Raw genomic sequence first — 17,319 nt, forward strand, 5'->3', positions numbered from 1 at the left:
CCAGTGAGGACTTGGAGTGCCCTGGCTTCCACGTATCTGGGGTGATGAATTTCCCATCGGGGAACAGGTCAGAGAGTGATCTGTATCCCAGATCCGACCAGTGTCGCATAAGGATCTTATCTTGTGTGGGGGTGAGACCAGGGAACGACCAGAGGGGAAGCCATTTGTAATACGGGGGAGAGACAGAACCAGGCACCAGAATCTGCCGCCACGCCCTCAAGGTGGAGGCCAGTGGGTCAGCAGGGGCCTCCGAGCGATACGAGTGAAAAAGGATCAAGGACATGACATTCACCTCCCCGGTCGCCAGGATTTCAAGCTTAACATGCGGGGGGGGGGTTCCTGGTGATGGTACCAGTATGTAGCATGCTGAGCCTGAGCGGCTATCCAATACTGGGTGAGATCAGGTGCACCAAAGCCACCCCTCTCATAAGGTAGGGTCATATGTTGCCACTTTCTACGCACGGCACCAGAACGCCATAGAAAGCGGGCGCACTCCGCATGTATGTCGGCAAAGTACTGTTTCCCGGGCCAGAGTGGGACATTAGCGAATATGTATAGGAGCTTCGGAACTATGATCATTTTTATTAGGGACAGTCTCCCTGATAGCGAGAGGGGGAGGTTTCGCCATCTTTCCATCTTGGCAACAGCATATTGCGCGGCAGCCCCATAGTTATCAGATAACAAGGAAGATTTTGAGAGGGACACCTGGACCCCTAGGTATTTGATGCCCTGTGGCGCCCACTTGAGAGGAAATTTGCATGCAGGTTGGGAAGTTGTGGGCATAAGGGGAAAGATTTCTGATTTAGTGTAATTTATGGTGAAGCCCGAGAATGTGCCAATTTTGATAATTTCACGCATGATCGGGTCGAGGTGGACTGAGGGGTCTCTTATGTATAGAAGCACGTCATCGGCGTACAGTGATATAATTTCAGGGGTATCCCGGAGACGAATCCTTTTGCGCACGTGGTTGTTACGTACACTATCCGCCACGGGCTCGATGGCCATAGCGAATAACAGGGGAGAAAACGAGCACCCCTGCCGTGTCCCTCTATGGGGGGAGAAGGGAGCCGAGAGGTGAGAGTTAACCAGGACCCTGGCCACGGGGTTAGTATAAAGCAGTTTAATGCAGGTCATCATGTATGGGCCGATCCCCATCTTCTCCAGCATCGCCCACAGATATTGCCACGAGACCATTTCGAACGCCTTTTGAGCATCCAACGTCACGGCCACAGCCTTGGCTTGGGGGTCAACTCTAGAGATGACGTTAAACAGTCGCCGAATGTTTAGGGCAGTGGAACGGGCAGGGACAAAACCACTCTGGTCTGGGTGAATCAGATATTTCATGATGGGGAGGAACCTATTTGCTATGATTTTAGCGAAGATTTTAGCATCAGTGTTGATGAGGGACAGAGGTCTATAGGAGCCACATTCATCAAGAGGCTTACCCGGCTTGGGGAGCACGGTGATGACCGCCTCGTGCAGGGAGCTGGGAAGGGTAGTAAGACGCAGCGACTCCTCCCAAACCTCGTGAAGCCGGGGAGCAAGAAGGGCAACATGTTCCTGATAGAACTCGGCGGTTAGGCCGTCTGGACCGGGGGCTTTACCTTTAGGGAGGGCCAAAATGACAGGGGTGATCTCTTCAAGGGTGAAGGGTGCATCTAATTGTTCTTTGGTGGCTAGAGATATAAGGGACATTGGGATGCGGTCTAGGAGGTCTTCCAGGTCCTGTGGGCTGTGCTCTGGTTGCTGGGCATAAAGGGTGGCATAGAAATCTGCGAAGGTCTCAAGAATGGGCCGATCAGACCAATGTTGCACTCCGTCCTTGTCGATGATACTATCAATCCGAGCTCTACCTCCCTCAGCCCGGGCGAGGCGGGCAAGGGTACGGCCCGGCCTCTCTCATTCACCATACTTTCGGGCCGCAATGGATCGGGAAAGGTATCTTATCTCACTGAGAGCCAAGGACTAGAACGCGTCCAGTTCAGTCCTTATCTGTGCAAGCTTGGGTGGAGAGGGAGTGGACGCATACTCGCACTCTAGCTCCTTAAGTCTGGATTCAGAACGGCACAGAGAATTTCTAATGTCTTTCAGGACCCCAGCCTCCCTAGAGATGCACATGTCCCTGATGAAAACCTTAAAGGCCTCCGATCTCACCCCATCGGTTGTGTCGTGGCGTTTATTATTATCAAAAAACGAGGAGACATCCGCGAGGGTGTCAGCCCTGAAGACTATATCGTGCAATGCATCTGACTTAAACGGCCAGTGAGAGTGCTGGGGGAGGGCCGGGTGCTGGGCGATGTCCAATGTGATCGGGGAGTGATCGGATAATGTGCGTGGCAGAATCTGTGTGGCAAGTGTTTTGCCCATGAGCCCCGCAGAGAGAAGGAAAAGATCAATTCTAGAATGACTGTCATGGACAGAGGAGTAGAATGTAAACTCTTTCGACATTGGATGGAGTACTCTCCAGGCATCCACCAGCCCGGCAGTGAGCATGTGTGCCAGTAGGCGGCGAGCAGCTCTGGACATTGCTCTGGGTGCAGCACCGGATCTATCCAATTCGGAGTCTAGGATAAGGTTCATGTCCCCCCCCCAAATAACGGGAACCCCAACGTATCTCAGGAGGATGTCAAGGATGGAGTCAAAAAAATCGGGTGCATCAATGCATGGGGCATATGTGTTGACCTGGAGGCATTCTGTATTAGCAAGGAAACAGTGGAGGATCACGTATCTACCTTGGCCATCTATATGGCTGGCGCGAAGGGAGAATTCCAAGGACTTGTGAATCAAGGTGAGGACACCTCTGGACTGCGAGGAGAACACTGTGTAGTATCTGTTGGAGCCCCATGCCAGGGCAAGAGAGGACGAAAGATGAGCGAGGGCGTGGGTTTCTTGCAAGAGAAGTACTTTGACCCCGTGCCTCTGGACATAAGCTGTGATCCTGCGTGCCTTCGTGAAGTTGCTGAGCCCTCTGATATTCCAAGACATCAGCCTAATGGCCATTCAGTAGCATTTTAGGGGGGATCCGAGTAATGTGTGACATAGTATGTTGAACAAGTGCCGGCCACCAATACAGTGGCCCGCTGCATCGTACCAAAAGCTACCACTACCTTACCGTTTTTGCTATAACATCCCCAAACTCCACCCCCCCCACTGCCTCCCCCAACACAGCAGTGGCCAGAAACCCACCCAAAATTTCAAGGCACTTGCGCCCCGGCACCCAACAAGGGCGCAACCAGTGAACATAACAAGCCAAACTCGGCGTTGCAACTGCAGCGAGGGCACTGCTGCCGTGAGCCCAATTAAGGCGGTTGAACGGTGGAGTACACCAAATAGCGTACAGCGGTAACTATGTTAAGTTTTTAGAGGAGACACCATTGTACAGTACAGTAAGCAGAGGGTATTGAAATAGAGGATCCCAGTCGAGGTGCAGTATACCGTAAATCATACAACTGTGACCCATTTTGCGTTTCATGAGACTTCAAAACGAGTTACGACAATCAATGAATACAGAAAAGAAAGGATACATGAGATTGTAAGGAAAATGCAAATGACAAGCATGGCGATGACACCATAAATGATTCAGGTAATGGGTGCAGGGCAGGCCGACTCAACCCTCATCCACAGGGTCGGCCGCCGGGCCAGGGATAGGAATATGGGACTCAATAAATTTCACCGCCTCTTCAGGGACTGTAAAAAAGTACAGTTTAACACGGTGGGTGAGCTTCAACCTCGCAGGGAACAACATGGCATATTCCACCTTCATTTCTCTAAGCAGTTTTTTCACACCATTGAATTGTCTGCACTCCATTTGAACGTTGACCGAGAAGTCGGGAAAGATACGGATAGTTTGAGACTCCAGTTTCAGTTCCCCTTTTTCGCGGGCTAAACGTAGAATGTGGTCTCTATCCCTGAAGCTGAGAACCTTGGCAATGATTGGTCTGGGGAAGTCGCCCGGCTTGGGGCGTGGGGCCAGTGAACTATGGGAGCGCTCAATAGTGAAGAACAGGGAGAGTTGAGGATCACCCAGGAGGTCTCTCAGAAGGGTCTCAACTGCGAGTTCCATCTTGCCCTTGAGGGCTGCCTCTGGAACCCCCACAATGCGGATATTGTTCCTGCAGGATCTGGACTCTAAGTCATCACATTTCGCTTTGACCTGCTTCATATCTCGCACCAGGTCAGAGACCGTGCTCTGTAGCACGTGTACCTCATCTTCAGTGGCCCCTATCCTGGTCTCGGCCTCAACCAGCCTAGCGCCATGTTGATCCAGTTTGGTGCGTAGTGAGGCCACATTTGTGTTTATGTCATCAAGTTTTTCATGAAATGACGCAAAGTTTTTGGCCATAGACTCCATAAGTGTAGTAAGGTCCGGCTGAGGGGAACATGAGGACACGTCCGGGTCGTCTTGAGGGAGGGCAGCCCCAACCTGGTCCTGTTTAGCAAGTGATTTGGCAAACTTGTCCATCGCTCCAGCCTTGTTGGCCCCACGTGCCTTGACAGACATATTTGGGGGCACACTTAGATCAGCAGGGCAGATATTGCAGTAGGTCAGCAGCGGGGCCTCGGGGGTCCAGAGAGGTTCTCCGGCTCCCGATCAGCACCAGGCCGGTAACTGCATAGGGCCAGGGGCAAAGGGTGCTCCCAGCAGGTATGTTCCAGGGCGCTAGGCCTACCTTGAGGGACAGGCAGAGTGTCTCCAGCGGCAGTATATCCTGGGTGGGATAGTGTCAGGCGGCAATTGCCCCAGAGCCAGGAGGGTCTCAGGCAGCCAGAGCCAGCAATGAAGGGCAGCACAGTCAGGGGGCGCCTAGTGGCCTCAGGGCGCAGACGAATAGTTGCACAGTTTGGGGAAAGGAGGGTGATGGACCGCCCAGAGACGCACCAGAGCAAGTCAAAGGCCTCAGGGGAGCCTAGTAAGTGTGGGGGCCGCTGTGCCTCGAGAAACGGGACACCCGCAGCCCGTGGATAGAACAGTGTCAAATGGGCGTAGTGCGCAGCAATCCAAGCCCCCAACCTCCCCACCTCAGAGTGCCGCAGAATGGCCTATTGTTAGACCCTTTTGGGGACACACCAAAGCCCCGTAGGTCAGTCTTGCAAGATGTTGGCCCGGGGTCTGGGGTTCCGGAGTGCAGCAATATCAGAAAAGGGAAGGGGGATCTTAACCTCACATCAATCAGGAGACCAACCGCACTATGGGGATAAGGATGAGCTGTACATTAGGTAGCAGCGCTCAGGGCACTGCCGCCTCCGTACAAGGCCGTGCAGTGCGTCCACAAATCCAATGCCGCAGTGCGGCCAAGGCAGGAGCTGATCCGGCGAGGAGCACCTCAGGGCCAGGGGGACCCTGAGTCAGCAATGTCAGCAGTGATGGGCAGTGCAATCTGAGGCCGCGGGTGAAGAGACCTGGCGGCTGGATGTGCAGTCCAGGGAAGCCGCAGAGGCGCCCCGGCAGTGGATCAAATGGTAGCCTCCAGGAGAGGATGCCAGGGGGGCTGTACAGTCATATTCGCGTTGATGTTGTTTAAGGGCCTATGGGCCCAGGGCCGCATAATATATAGAGGGTCCACGGAGCCTGTAGACTTGGCCTGTATACTGATCACGGGCAGGCGATCCCCCCAGGGGCACAGTGCGTGGCAGTCCCAGAGCCTAGCCCCTCACCTCACAAATGTAGCATCCCGGTCCCTGTTGCCGCAAAGGTCCCGGCCGCCCAGGCGCCAAAACGTGGAGTTTGCAGGTGGGTCAAGGTTCAGGCAGTGTCCAGACCAACACTGCGGTCCCCCCCCGAGGAGGGAAGCCGGGGAGAAGGGTGCAGATGTGGGGGCTACATCAGCCCCGGGGCGGCAGGACTCCCAAGTGTCCCCTGCAGGAGCGGGCAATCCGGCGGAGAGATTGCCAGGCAGATCCGGCAGAACGTCAGCAATGCAGGGGGCCGCTCCGGCAGCCCCCGCGGCGTGATGGCAGCAGGTCCGGCGGTCGCAGTAGGCACTGCCGATGTTACACCGGCGCCCCTCCAGGGGCGGGCCGGAGAGGACGGGCCGCGCGGGCCAGCGGCAGGTCCCGGCGCATCCCGCCGCAGGGAGAGCGGGGCTGGGGAAGAAGCGCCGGCCCAGAGACTCACAGAGGACCGGTCGCGTAGCGGGCCAGGCAGGAAGGAGATTGGCCCCGTCGCTCCAGGAGGCAGCACACAGCGACGTCAGGCGGCAGAAGCAGACCGCAGACCAGCGGGAGACGGCAGACCGCCGGTTCAGCAGGACATAGGGGGCAGAGCCCGCAGCAGTCACACACGGCAGAGCAGGCCTCAGTTGTCGGGCACCGGGCCCCGAAGGAGAAAGGGCCTCCCACTTCACCAGAGTTCCGATTTCCATCCGGACACGGATCAGTGTATTTGGCCAATATTAGCCGACACAATGCGCTCGTTGCCAGCGCTGGATGATGCCAGGAACCGCTGATTCAGGCGGATAGTCAGCCGTCAGGTCGCGGATCTGGGAAGCTAGGCAGCCATCTTACCGGCTGCTCAACAGCGCCCCAGTGGCAGTTTTTTTCTGAACATTCCACCTTTGCCTCATGCCACACCTTCTACAGAAGAGGCTTGCAAGTGTCTTTGTGTTTACTCTTGTGACAAACCACCAGACCAAGGAAACAGCGGAAGCATCAGAGAGAGAGTTGTCCACCAGCACCACAAGCCAGCTGCAGAAAGTTCAGGACCCGACCACCAGCAAACACCCACCCAGTGTCCTTCACTCCATTTTCAAGCAGCAAAGGACAAGCAGAGAGATAGGAACGTGGTTGCACTAGCACTACACAGTAAGCAGGGTTACCAAATCATAAAGGCACACACATTTAACTACCAACCAGTATACTAGACTACATGTCACTAAAGTGGGCGACCCACTCACCAACCCCATTGCACTTGGAAGTGCCAGGAACATGGACCCCTAACACGAACGAGGACATTCTACTTCCCAGGAAGCCATGGTCATTCCTCGTCATGCCCACACGGAAGTAGAGGGGTCTTAGGCTACTACTTGTAACATTTGCCTCTATGGGGAGGATAGGTCTAGATTGTCCCGGGCCAGTGATAAAAAGAAGGGGTGTGATATAGGGAGTGGTAGTGAGCAAGGAGTAGTAGAGTGGAGGATGGAGTAGCAGTGTGGACGAGGGAGTAGTAGAGCACATTAGGAAGAACATTGGGGAGTAGTAGGGGTAGGCGGAAGCAGTATTAAGAAGGAGGGATGAGTAAAATCAAAGGGCCCGCTGTAAGGTCAATAAAACCCTGAATTGTCCTTGAGCATCAGAGTCTTTTTTGAGCCATCTGTGACAATTCCCAGACCATGTATTTGTTAATGTGTGATTGTGTATTCGCTGCTAAATAATTAGCGAGGGCTAAATCTATTTATTATGTCTGTTTCTGAATGGAGAGAATTGTTATGCTTCTTAGGACAAATTAGTCACTCTGTGTCTATATGATGGTCACATTGTTGAGAGATGGGGGAACAATCTGATAAGATTTTACATTCACTGTCTGCCGATTTCACATGTTGACTACGAGATTGTGAAATAAGAAAGTATTCTATTCTGGCAATGTCAGTAGCAATTATCTCTAGTAGTGGGTTAAAGCAGGTTGCCTCAGAGATAGGGAAGATGGGGTGCAGACAGCTATATCTAGTCGAGAATGATCGTCATCTATTTTTAAGATTATATCAAAGTGACGAGTTGCTATTATCCCCTATGTATCCCCTTTATGGAACTGGACTATGACTGGAAACGTGTTTCTAAAAATGAATCCTGATCATCATTGAGTCCATAAACAGAGACGATAGTTAGCATTTTATAATTTTGAATAAGTTGCACTCCCACATACCTAATGTTACATGTCACCAATACAGACCTCCAAGAGACTATTGATTATTAGAACACCCTAGTGGTGTTTCCATAATTGTGAATAGTCAATCTGCAGGCAAATTGAACTGGTATAGCCTGCAGATTGATTAAAGCCTGCAATTACTGTTGTAATTGCTTACCTGTTCCCACGGCGCTGGCGGCGCCCACTAAAGCCTGCGTTGGTCTCTGTGTAATTTCAGAATGGAAAGAGTTAACGTTCTGTTCCCTATTACAGGTTGCAAGACCAACGTGTGCAACGCAGCCCAGCCCACTGAAATGAAGCACGAAGAAACGCTTTCCGTTTGCAAGGAAAGAAGGAAAGCGTTTCAATAAGAGTGAAATTGACGTGAAGTAAGAGATTTATTTTTGTTTAATATGGAACGTGGAATTTATCATTTTTCGCCGCAATGAAGTAACAGGGAACCTTGCCCACACCTCCTCATGTTGTTTGGTTGTTTGGTGCACCATAGTATGGGAAGTGTACTGGAAAACCAGAGCATAGAAATGTAAGTTCATAGCACGCTAAGTTAATGTATATGCAGAGTAACCTTGCTAAAGTTTTGTTACTGTGTTTAAGTGTGCAATAATTGGAAGCGTACGTTTCTGTAGTGGAAAAAAAACACCTGAAATTACCTTAATTGAAACACTGCGCTGGCATACCTACACCTGATTTTTCTTTAATAGCATACTCCTCCCACCCAATCACCTTCCACCACCCTATAAAAAAACGCAACCAAGTCTATGTGGCTGCAACATTTAAGTCTCATTTGGCAATTTTTTCTACTTCAATAAACATGTCTCATTTATTGTACTTTAATACAAAATTGAGGGTGTTCTAATAGCTTCATAGGCAAAACAGGTGTGATGCCCTATGGGAATGAAACATCAATATATATGTCCTTTAAAAAATAATTTTTAATCTATTATAATTTCATAAAACATCTCTAATCATACAATATCTCTAAACATACAATAGGTTAGACAACAATTCATTTCCTCAGCAATACCAATTTTTGAAAATGTTTTTTGTGCAGGATGCATTTTTGTGCAGACATCTCTACCATAAGGTGAGACAACAATTCTTTTTCTCAGCAATATCGATTTTTAGAAAAATGTTTGTGCAAATTGCATTTATAATTGCCTAAATTCTAAATTATAGTGCAAGTCCATCATTGTGCATCTAATAGCTTTATAGACCTGCAGCTCGGGCCGTACCGGGCGTTATGTTTCCCTCATACCTCATTAAACATTAACCCGATCTTCAGGGACCATAAAGCCTGGTACGAACCTCGCTGCAGGTCTATAAAGCTATAATATAGCAACCACTTGCTTTTTGACTTCCTGGGAGGAAAATAATTATGTAGGCCTGCAAATCAAACAATGCTTTTGGTCGAGTGTTTAGGCCTTGACCATTAATAGAGACTATCTTCATAGTCATCTGTCTAGACCCAGAAAGTGAAATTCTACAGTTTCTTGTCAATTAGAATCATACAGAAGCTATTCCACTCTTCCTTTGAACACCACTTTATTATGTCATCTTTGTCAAAGATGACTAGGTCAAACAAAAAGTCAAAACTGTTATCTTAATCAACCGCCATTGCATGTCAAGATTGCCTGCATTTGTTGTACATAGTGAGAACTTTAGAGTGTGAGATGTGTGCTTAATATCCATCTAGGAACTCCAGCTTTCCAACATGAAAGCAACTTAAGCAAAGCGAAAGTTCCCCCATTTTGCAAATTATAAGAGAGCATGTGCTCCCAAGAAGCCTGCTATTTTGTATTATTATTGTCTTCCCCCCCCTTGCTCACTGTGGGAGTAAAAAGAGCCAGAGCTGTTTGGAGAGAGTGTAGACAATATCACACTGTATGGCAGTGTTACCCCAGCAAGAACCGCCATTTGCTATACTATTCTTCTTTAGTTTAAGTGCTGTCAGTGCCACGCATGCTGAATCCTAAACTGTTTCTCCACTGTGAGCTTCGATAAACTTGGTTTTTAACTTTGCAAGTTAAGTATTAAGGATGGTTTTACTTTGGTTAATATCTTCCATAAAGGAAGAGGGTAAAGTGGAAATGCATCCTCACCGTTTCCACATGTTTTCAATACTTTTGTAATTGTGGAAGAACAGAGATTCCATTTTCGATTTGAGGTGATTTCTCCAAACTGCTATCCATTGCATGTACTTCCAAGTTTATGAAAGTATAATGGATCCATTAATGGCTACTCATTGCACCAGAACAATGTTATTTTCCTGGCAGACACCTTTAATTTTGTAGATACAGACCTGCAATCGCTCAGCCCAGTAAATGTTTGGAATCAGGCAACTCAACACCGATGACACTGTCAAGCAGGGTAATACACGCTCCAGCTTGGTAAACACAACAAACCCTGCACTAGTCCCAAGAATGTCTTGCGGAGAACTTAAGCTCCAAACCTATAAAATAGGGAGATACGGCCACCTCAGCAGGCTGAGAAGGTTATCAGGAAGAGGGGACTCCCTCCAATTTGCACAGATACTCACACATACCAATACACTAATTCTCTCCTCTGCACCAACAAACAATAGAATGCAGCTACACCCCTTGATTAATTCAGCCTAGCTGCACACATACCTATACACCTCCATGAACACCACCAGAGTCTTTGGAACGGAGCTATCCCCCACGGGAAATTGGCCTATCCGGACACATAATCTCTTACACAAGCTCAACCTATGCCAGAATGCAGCTACCCCCAAGTCAAATTGTTCTTGTTGTACACATTCTACTGACCTCACACAATCAACGCACCATGCCTAGCATTAGAATGCAGTTACACACCATGCACTATTTAGTACCCTACCCTCTCCACTGACCTGTACTACAGACCCCTAGGGCATTCATCCCACACCGCTTTGAGATCATATCATTGGTAGACAAAAAGGTGCTAAACAAATGCCATAACATATTACAACAATTATAAAGTCAACCTGAAAACGTCTAGATATATTACACAAACACGATTTCAATTTCAATTTGAACCCCCATGACTGTCGGGAGCAGTACTTCTTTTAATCTTGCATCTTATTGCTTTCATAGCACCATATTCAACTTGAAACAGAGTAAGCGCTTCTCTCCCTACTATCCGTTGATGCTTGTTGTGTCATTCCTCTGCGACTCACTCTATTATCAGAGTGTGAATATTTAGGCAGAGAAGAGGCATGCAAGGGTCCTTTGCCAGTATCTTGTTCCCCCATCAGCATACTCCTGCCTCAAACTTCACGAATCAGTGTTTTAAAATGATAAAGTGAAACATTATCTTAAATGGGAATCGACAGAGATACTGGATTTGCCTTTGTTGAATCTATATACTAACTAGCTTCATTTGATGATGTTTCTGCATGGCTGAAGGCACCACGTCTGCTAGAGATGCAACTTAACCCCTCTAAAAACGACTGACTGTTGATTACATAACTTGGCTAAAATGTTCTCTTTTACTTGTTAAAGTCACACTGTGCTGATTTGGAAATGTTTAATCTACCATCCCCCTGAATTACTTGAATTACTACAAGCTGCCATACAAAAAGACCCCAAACCTTTACCTTCTATGCCATCTGTGCCCATGGTGGTTAGCAAGAGACTTGCTACCAGTCAAACTTCACAAAAACGCCCGGCCAATTTCTGTCTATTATTAAAATGTAGGCCATCGCCGTACAACCAATATGTATTAAATCGTAACTCTATTCTGAACATCTTTGCGGATCTATCAGAATTAGAAGACATCAGTTCGCATGATCTAACGTTGATGGATTTTTTTGACAAAGCTAGTTTGCATGCATTGAGAATCTGGATGCAATCCCGAGTCATCCAGAATGCTATATGGTCAGCAAGAAAGGTTCTGTTTGATCTGGGTTTTGAAGTATTACTAGAAACAAATGCCAACGTGAAAGCTCCACAACAGCAATACCCCCTCAGTCTGCCCCAACACATTCCTTATGAAAGCCTCACGTGTGGTCACAGAGAACCCAGAGCCCTAACTGAGAAAAAGGCTCAGTATTAACTAGATCAGGCTCAGAAGCCAAGCGAATTCACAATAATAAGCTGGAACTCGAGGGGTTTCATCCATCTGTTGAATAACAATCTTAGCTCTATAAGCAAATACAATTTAATTTTGCTACAAGAAACTTGGTTAACATCCACCCCGATTTGGGACGCACATGATGTCCTAATAAATGCGGCAAATAAGGTTTTTTGCGGAAGACCATTTGGTGGGTTAACGACAGCTATTGAAGCCAATATTAACACTAGTATCACACCTTGGGCTTCACTCAATGTCTTTATTCAAATGTTGCGGCTCAAATTGGTTGCTACATCGTATGCTATAATAAATGTGTATTGGAATCCGGTGGGGATTACGGATGAATGTTTCCTAAATGCTCTGAGTGATATGATCAATATTATTCTTTTAGACAATACTGTGCACAAATTTGTGATTGCAGGAGACTTAAATCTTGATTGTATATCTAGTAGCAACAAAAATAATTTAATTCGAACTAAAAAATGGACACAATTTGTGAAACATCACAATCTTTTCAGACTCAATGGAGCATTCAAATCCGATATCCCCCCGGTTCGACGTGGCACAGGGGGAAGTCTTCATCCATTATTGACTATATGTACATGAACTTAAGTCTTTTTTCTGATGTGACAGATTTTGAAATTGTCAACTCAAATGTGAGTGATCACAATCAACTAACTGGCAAGTGGCTGTTTCGCATTGACTCCAATTTACAGAGAGATAAATTTCATCATGGCCAATTTATTGTTAATAATGCGGGCAATAAACTGATGGACGGGGAAGGCTTTGGATCGTCTTCATGCACGATTAGATCACGAGGTTAAAAAAACCTGCCTAAACTCTGGCGACCCTGATATCTGTTACTTCGACATGATTCAAGCCATCCGTCCTTCACTACCTAGTGCCATGTCCAAATTTACAAATCGACCCCCCTCATTACCTCTTACGATCCTGAAGTCAGAAATCGAAAGAACTTATTCAGACTACAAAAGAGGGAAGCGATGAAACTACCTGCTAGCACTCGATACAGTCAGCTTTCAAACATCAAAACCAAATATAGAAATGGGATTAAATGTAGACATGCAAAATTATTTCACACCGACAGCCAATTGTTACTGGCCACTATTCAAAGTAAAAATATCGCCAATATTTGGTCACTTCTTAATCAAGCCATTATCGGGCCGCAAGCGATTATCCAAGCTAATGAAGTTTCAGAGGCCGATTGGATCACCCACTTCTCAGCTTTATATAATGTCCCAGATGGAGGAGTTTTATTAGATACTATCAATCGCCTGACGAGTTTTCATCTAAACTTCGACCTGGATGACATTCGCTTCTTCATCAAGAAGGCTAGTCGTTCGGGTGCTTGTGGGCCAGATGGCTTGTCTAATAAGACGTTGAAAGACCATCCTGAAATATGGTCGCAAATCTTGTTTCAAATCTTCACATCATTATTAAAAGACAAACTCTTCCCCCTTCCTGGACTCATTCAATCATTGTCCCCATTATTAAAAAAGGGAACAGGAAGGACCCTTCCAGTTATAGACCAATAGCGTTATTGGACGCCCCTGGGAAGATTTTTTCTCGCTTAATTCTGAGAGAGTTTCATAACTGGACTACGCAGGCTCAACTTAATGATCCCTTTCAAGCGGGCTGTGTGGTAGGTATAGGTACCATTCCTAATATCATTACTTTAAACACACTTCTATCTGAGTATGCTGCACGAAAACAGTCTTTGTTTTTGGCCTTTGTTGATTTCAAGGTCGCTTTCGATTCAGTTGATCGATTTCATTTAAATACCAAATTAGTCAAATACAATTGTCCAGCTTCTCTGATAACTTTAATAGTTTTGCTTCACACTAATACCTCCATGCAGGTTAGACTCGCATTGGGGGGCGACATGACAGCAAAATTTAGTACGCATAGGGGATTGAAACCAAGGGTGTATTTTAGCCTCCTCTATATTTAATTTCTTTATATATGATCTGGGTGTCGCTTTAAATCAGATTAGAAGCGACTCTCCTAAATTGGGCCCATTTAAAATCCCCTATCTCTTTTACGCAGATGACTTAATTCTCATCTGAAAAACTCATAGTGGGTTGCAAAAACTCTTAGACGGTCTCGAGAATTACGTGGACATGAAACATTTAAAAATAAACACGGATAAAACTCAAACCATGGTCTGTAAGTGGCATTCAGGTAGTAAAGTTAAACCCTTTACATGGAAATTGCACAATATTACCCTTGACAAGGTACCCATATACAAATATTTGGGCATATTGATTGCTGATACATCCTCAAACCCAGGCCATGATGTAGAAATTAAGGGCAAATTACGATCTTTGGTTGCCCAGGCGAAAATATTAATGGGCAAATTCGGAAAATTCACAATAAAACACGTGCTAACCTACTATTTGCAGAAGGTTCTTCCGATCCTAACCTACGGGTTGAAAGCACAAATTCCAAAAAAATGATATATGGTGGGACAAATTAGAATCGTCCTTTTGGAAACAAGTCTTGCATTTACCATTGTGTACTCCATTACCATTGATCCGTTTCGAATTGGGCTCCCTCTCTATGTCCTCATATGTCACATGGAAATATTGTGCATTTTTTCGGAAATGTCTTCTTTCACTTAATCGTACAGATATTTTAGGCAAAGTTGCCTCTCATTTGCTAAATCGAAATCAGGCATTCTCTCAAAAATGGTGTGGTTTCACTTTGAATGCGCTAGCTGACGCATCAAATTCGTTGCAGCTACTATTATCTAACGAAGGTCGTGCGAAAAAGAAAATCCATCAACATGACTGGTGTGTCAACCAAAACCGATGTTTAAACTACAAGGACTTCAAGCGAAATTTATTTGTCCACAAGCGCTATAGAATCATGGCTGATTATGTGACTAAATTTCCATGTCCAAGACTACGACAGAAGCTTCTTCGCTTCTGCCTGAACCTATGGCCAACTTTAGACGTTTTATCCCGCAGAAACCTAATTCCAAAGATTGACAATTATTGTCGATTTTGTAAAGTACTTGATCAAAAAGAGACATTGGAACATTGTGTGGTTTATTGTCCTCAACTGAAAGCTATTCGCAAGATGTATTTTAAAAACTTTTTTGAAGAACAAAATATGTACATATAAAAGGACATGTGGCAATGCATTGTCTCAACATCTCTGCTATCCATAAAGATAGCCACTGTACAATTTTTGGATGCTTTGTTTCCTAATAAGTGTTATTAACCTGATTTAAGAACTGTTGTTATCTGAAGAGTTTTGTCAAAGTTAAATCCAATTGTACATTGCTGAGGCCATTAATTGTGTTTTTTGTTTTCTCGCTTAACTTTATTTGTAAAATCCATTATAGTCCTTTTTATTCTTACTTTTTTTTTTACTTACAAAAGATAATTTTAAGGTCACTTTTATCGTATTGTAATTTTGTATGTTGTGAATATTTGAAAGGTTGATTGTATCAACCAAACAAATAAAAAAAAGAAAAAAATAATAATCTGCCATCACATTTAGTGGCACTGTGCCCTTGTACAACATCTATGAAACACACAGCTGAGATGTGTTTCCACCTTCACAGTCTTCCTCTAGGCTGTACATGTTACAACCATCAACATGAACCAATAATCCATACATTGTTGTGACATGAACAACATAAAATCCACTGTTAGTGTAAAACCGAAACACAATTCAAATCATAATGAACCCATGTATCAAGACAACAACATTTTGAAAAATAAATTATTAGTTCCACCAATTTATCATATTTGGTATGTCATCACAGACCAGAGAGTTTAAAGACACATTGAGGTGAGAGATATTTTGTTCAACCACAATATTACAAAAGATTATGTCAAAGAAAAAAAAGAAGACACAAAACAACACACCATTAATATATATTGCCATTCTGCACAATTCAATATTGTATCCATTGTTGTCATTCAAATTAACACCCTGGTCATTGCCTCGTCCATCGTGAGCATTCTTTGAAATAAGCTGTGATCCCTTGATAAGACCATTGGTACATATTGAAGAAAGTTGATTAACAGATCATTAAATACTGTGTCCCAGAGCCTGGAGATTGTAAAATCATTATCCCCTATATAATTCCCCTATATAATTAGGTGTTAGTGCCACCACCCCCCTGTGCTTATTGCCTACCATTATTTGAAAATACTTTGTTTGTGAAGTTGTCCAGGTCATTCCCAATTGTGCCTGAACATATAGAACCTGTTGGTACAAAAGCCTGTACTGTAATTTGAATTGTAAAGCCAGTTGCAAGTTCCCCCTAATGCCAAGACCTGTCTGATATGGTATATCATACCTCTGATATACAGCAGTGTTATATGCAAAATAACCTTCTGTTAATCAAGAGAGAGCCTCTGCGGTACGTGTGTTTGTGAAAATCTAAGGGAAATAAGACCCAAAGCAGTTTTTATTATTGTTGCGTCTCGCCACCTGCCAACATAAACTACCTCATTGGTGAAAAGTGAAAATCATTTCTCGTTTTACCGTGGATACAGCCAACATTGTGGATGAGTAACTGTGAAAGAAGAGATTGTACACTTGTACACATGATATATCCCAAACACACCAAGGTGACAGTGGGACTCTCCAAAAACAATTTCTTTTACATGCATGTGTGGCCACGTCCCGTAAGCCTTATGACATCCTTCAATATGACAATATTCAATACGTTTGCGATGTGTGCTGGCCTCGGCTTGATATCCGGAACTCCGTCATAAGCCGGAAGCAAAAACTGAGATATTCGCACCCGCCATCTTGGCATGGTGTTTACTTTAAGTATGTTATTTGTTTCTAGTTGCTGCCTAAATTGCTGCCCATTCCGGTTATCTCAGAAGCTTGGCATTTTACAAAAATGTAAAGATTGGCTTCCTGACTTTGGAACTAGCGCTAAACCATACTTTGAGTCTCAATTTCACTTATGCTGTGGTGTGATTTGGTAGTTTCAACGTACCCCAATATAATTGCCCCTAGTGGTTAACTGCTGTGTCATAATGAAAGAGTGCATCTTATTGGTATCTTACAATTTGTAAGGAACTCATGGTGGAAACAATAAAGACAGACACAAGTGATCACAGTTCAAGGGTGTTTGGTAAACGGTATATGCGGGTTGGAAAAATGCCTAATCTAAGCCTAAATTTAAGATGGGAGCAAGCTACAACCATCAAATAATAATAAGACAGTCCTAGTGGCGTCTTGTCAAATAAAAGGGTCTATACTGAGAAAAACCTATTGCCAATCCTTACGCTAAATACAAAGAGTGTGGGATAGGATTCACAGGAAAGAAAGAAGTGTTCACAAATAATAAATCAGGGTGCGGTTGTCAGGTCTCCCTTCCCCACGTTTTGAGCACG

The sequence above is a fragment of the Ambystoma mexicanum genome, chromosome 4p, assembly GCF_040938575.1.
Source record: "Ambystoma mexicanum isolate Mex_15411 chromosome 4p, UKY_AmexF1_1, whole genome shotgun sequence".
Lineage (NCBI taxonomy): Eukaryota > Metazoa > Chordata > Amphibia > Caudata > Ambystomatidae > Ambystoma > Ambystoma mexicanum.